This window comes from Galeopterus variegatus, unplaced genomic scaffold, assembly GCF_000696425.1.
Source record: "Galeopterus variegatus unplaced genomic scaffold, G_variegatus-3.0.2 Scaffold1290, whole genome shotgun sequence".
Lineage (NCBI taxonomy): Eukaryota > Metazoa > Chordata > Mammalia > Dermoptera > Cynocephalidae > Galeopterus > Galeopterus variegatus.
Window position 1 is genome coordinate 356479 of NW_007727401.1, and position 4889 is coordinate 361367.

Consider the following 4889-nt stretch of genomic DNA (forward strand, 5'->3'; position numbering starts at 1 on the left):
TCTATCTTTGTTTGTCCTGCTATAACAAAACACCTGAGACTGGGTAATTTATAAATAACAGACATTTATTTCTCACAGTTCTAGAGAGTGGGAAGTCCAAGATCAAGGGGCTGGCAGATTTGGCGTCTGGTGAGGGGGCAGTTCCTTCTTCCACAGTGGTGCTTTGCTGTTGCATCATCACGGGAGGGAAGGGACAGAAGTTTTTGCCCTAGTTTCCTCCAGCCCTTTTAGAAGACACTAATTCCATCAAGGAGCGCAGAGAACTCATGGCCTAATCACCTCCTAAAGACCCCACCTCTTAATACTGTTGCATTGGGGATTTAGCTTCAACATGAATTTTGGAAGGGACACAGCCGCCACACTCCCAAGCAGCACACTGTAGCAGTGCGCCACCGGGCAGGCCCTAATTCTTATAGTATCTTCTGAAGGAAGTATCTCCACTTTACATACAATAAAATAAATTAACTTGCCCAAGGTCACAAAAGCCAGTGGTAAGTAGAAGGATTGGAACCCACTGGCCCTTTGCCAGGAAATAATACAAATATTAATCCAAGTCACAAAATGAAAAGTATTCAAACAACAAGAAGTGGTAACATTCTTAATGACTCAAATGAATGCAAAACTGTTAAGCTGGTACTTGTCCTATTTATCACTGTATTACCAGGAACAAGCAGCATACCTTCAAATGAGTGTCCAGTAAACAACAGCCTCAAATGAATTATTTACATACAAGGGCCTTCAAAAAGTTCATAGAAAGATTCATATTATCCTCTAATTCTATTTTCCCATGAACTTTATGAAGTATTCTCATATACATTTAACCACCACAGCACGTATATTTGCCAGTCATAGTTCTAAATTGCTATGATCCTGAGAGATTAACTTCATTTTACAGTGATATTGTCATTACCCTCATTTTATAGTAGAAACACACCTAGCAAGTGGTGGAGCTGGGACTAAAATCTAGGCAATCTGGTTCCACTGTGCTCTTGACAAGATATGACACTACACTGCCTCCCTAACATTGACATGAAGACCTCTATAAGTATTATAAGTCATCCAACAACTCCCCTGAACACCACCTCCTTAGGGAATTTAAGTAACATTTACCTAAGTCTAGTGGTAATAGCAGCTAACTCCATGTCTATGCTCCATTCCCTTAAATTAGCTTTATTTAATAGCGATTTTCAAGCCCTTGTAGTACAAAGAACCTGGAAGTAGAATAACTGGATCAAGACAGTCCTGCTCCAACATCTTCCAATATACCACCAGTATTCCCACTCCCCAAAACACACTAAAGGAAAAACTGATATTGGTAAAACACCAGTTGTGAATGTCTTAAATTAAAAAAAAAAGGGGGGGGGGCAGTCATTTATAAGTTAACAAAATAAAGAAATACTGTCAAATAATGTATACTAATAGTCAATTTTTAGAAGAAAACAATTCAGACCATGATAATGCTTTTAGAGATCAAGTAATATTGGGATTCTCTCCTAAATGTAATCTTATTACAAATGCTACAAATTGCTAACTACCTTTTCACGTGAAATTTCTAACTGGTCAGTCTTCTGCTATGTATGCCATGACTTAGCTAGTCTTCACTAATAGCGATATGATTTATTTGACACCATAACATATATCACTAAGATATGTTACTGAGAAAGGGACCAGGGGAGAAGAGTCAAAGATGATGAATGAACTCACCCCTAAAACAAACTATTCTAAATGATGTGAACACTTAGAGAAAAGTCTTAGGAACCCATGCAAAAGAAACAACCCTGATATTAAGCCAAGTTCCTTAAAGTTTTATCGAAACAATCCCTAAAAAAACCAGCACCTTAAAACCCTGAAATTCCTGCCCAACCTCCCCCCAACACCATTATCCCATTTTCTGACGGATAAATGGTATCACCTATCCTCAGTGAACGTGTTCTCTTTTTTAATCTCATTTCCCCCAGTTATTCTAGTTACAAACTCTGGGCTGTGCATGGGCTACTAGTCTGAAAATTTGGGGTATGTTCCCCCTAGTACATTGATTTTCAAATGTCTCAAGTTTTATAAATGTTTAATTCAAGTTTTATTTTCAGATATACTTTAGGATAACAAGATGAAGTAGGCCCACTACAGCCTATCTCAAAAATCTGGACAAAATACTAAAAGCAACTTACCTAAGTACTCTGAAAAGTAAATAAAAGCAGGTGGAATGTGGGAGTAAAAATGTACAGAATTGAACTGTACTAAGTTTTCCTGTTCTATTTTTCATCTTTTTTGTGCATGTCTTTGTCCTGAGGATAGCTATGTGGTAGCAGTGGCATAGGTGGCTAAGAGCCTGAAAAGAAACCCCATTTTTTTCTGGGAGTTTCAAGCCAAAGGAATCAAAGAAAGGGGACCCTGCAGGCAGGAAAGTGGGTGAAAATCCTGAAAAGAGTCTGATCAAGGGTATTCCCTAATTCTCTGAATCAACCTACACAAGACCTAGCTGAGCTATGTAAGCATTCGGCAAACATAGGACAGACCCAGTGCAGCACAGCAAAGGCTTTTCAAAGGCTTTGAAAACTGAACTGAGGCTGGAACTCTCACTTCCAAAAGGCAAGACAAAATTTACAGTCTGAACCTAAATTGGGGCTGGCTGACTGCTAAAACAAAACAAGACGACAGTCTCCAGAGAATTATCATAGGACCCAGAGTCTAAAACAACGCAGCATTGTCCAGAATACAGTCCAAAATTACTTGACATACAAAGAACCAGGAAATGTGACCAATTCTCAAAGGAAAAAATAATCAATAACTGCCAACCCCAAGATAACCCATATACTGGAATTTTCAAGGACTTTAAACAACTATTATAACTATACTCACTCCATGGACAAAAAGAAAACTCTTCTGAAATAAATAAAAAGACAGACGTTCCCAGCAGAGAAATTAGTAACTATAAAAAAAGAAAAAAAAAATTTTGAAACTAAAAAATACAATATCTGAAATAAGGGCTCAATAACAGAACAGAAATGCAAAGAAATGAGTCAGTGAATATGACGCTGAATCAACAGAAATGATCGAATCTGAAGAACAGAGAAATAAAAAACTGGGAAGAAACAAAAAGAGGGTCTTGTGGACACTGAAAATTCTATTTATATCATTTCAGTTCCAGAAGGAGAGAAAAAAAATGGTAGAGGAAAAAAAAATTTTGAAGAAATAATGTCCAAAACCTCCCAAACTTGGAGAAAGGCACATGTTTAGAAATTCACAAAACTCAGAGAACACCAAATAGGATAGACGCAAATATAAAACATAGCCAGTTGAATCATGGACAACAATGGAAAGTCAAAGACAAAGGAAAAAAATCTTTAAAGTGGATAGAGAAACATGACATACTGGAGAATTTATTGATTCAATTACTGCAAATTTCTCATCAGAAACAATGGAGTCCAGAAGACAGTGGTGTATCTTTAAATGCCACAAGAAAAGAACTGTTAACCCAGGATCTATGTCTCAAGAAGAAATCCATCAAAAATGAAAGTTTAAACACTTTTTCAGCCAAGAAAAACTAGATTTTATCACCAGAAGACCTAGTTTAAAAAATATGCTAAAGGAAGTTCATCAGGATGAACAGAAATGATACCAGAGATAATTTGGAATTTCATTAATAAAGAACAAGATAAACAGTAAATAGCTGATTATAAAAGACTATTTTTTCCTAAGTTTTTAAAAATATGTATGACTACCGAAAGCAAAAATTACATAATTGGTGCGGATTTTATATGAATACATGTGACAACTATTCATTCCATAATGGTCACTGGGAAAGTTGTAGGGCTGCTACATTTACTTTAAGAGATAAAATGTTAACTCTAAGTAGACTATAAACATTTAGGTATATATATTGTAATCCCTAGAGCAGCGCTGTCTAATGGAAATGTTATGCAAACCACATATGTAATTTTAAATTTTCTAAAAGCCACATTAAAAGAGATAAACAGATTAAATCGATTTAGTAAAATTTATTAACTCAATATGTCCAAAATATTATCATTTCAACATTAATCAATAAAAAAATTAATAAATGAGATATTTTACATTCTTTGTGAATCTGGTGTGTACTTTACACTTACAGCACATATCAATTCAAACTAGCCACATTTCTAGTGCTCAAAAGTCACATAATGTAGCTACTGGCTACTCAACTGGACTGGGAAGCCCTAATGCAACCACTAAAATATAATACAAAGAAATGAGTCCAAAGCCAATACATAAATTTAAAGCAGAATACTAAGATATACACGTAATCCAAAAAAAAGCAGGAAATAGGGAACAGAGGAGCATATATTAATAATTATATTAAATGTAAATACTCTTGACGCACCAATTAAAAGATTGGATCGAACTGGATTTTTTTAAAAAAGACTGAATTATATGCCTGTGTACAAGAAACTCATCTTAAATATAAAGACATAGCTAGGTTAAAAGTATGGAAAAAGATTTGCCACACAAACAATGATCAAAGAAATTTGGAGTAGCTATGTTAATATAAAATGAATTTTAGGGCCAAGCCCGTGGCGCACTCGCACTCCGGAGAGTGCGGCACTGGGAGTGCAGCAGCGCTCCCGCCGCGGGTTCGGATCCTATATAGGGATGACTGGTGCGCTCACAGCGCTCACTGGCTGAGGGCGGTGCGGCCGGTCTCAAAAAAGGACAAAAATTTAAAAAAAAATAAAATAAAATAAAATGTATTTTAAACTTCTTTTAAGAGCTTAATTGGATTTACTTCCCCTCCATTCAGTTGTAACTTCATCTAGTTTGGCAGCAGTTTTGAAACAATAAAAACATTTTGTTTCTTGCAGCTCCCTCATATTACTCATGCTGATGTCTAAGTAACTGGACACACAATAGTT

At 36.0% G+C, this 4889-nt stretch overlaps 1 protein-coding gene across 2 annotated transcripts in view; it reads right to left on the bottom strand.

Moving 5' to 3' along the window:
• Positions 1-4889, bottom strand: part of SCAF11 (SR-related CTD-associated factor 11) — a 77934-nt gene that overhangs the window by 63913 nt on the left and 9132 nt on the right. The window lies entirely within an intron of this gene.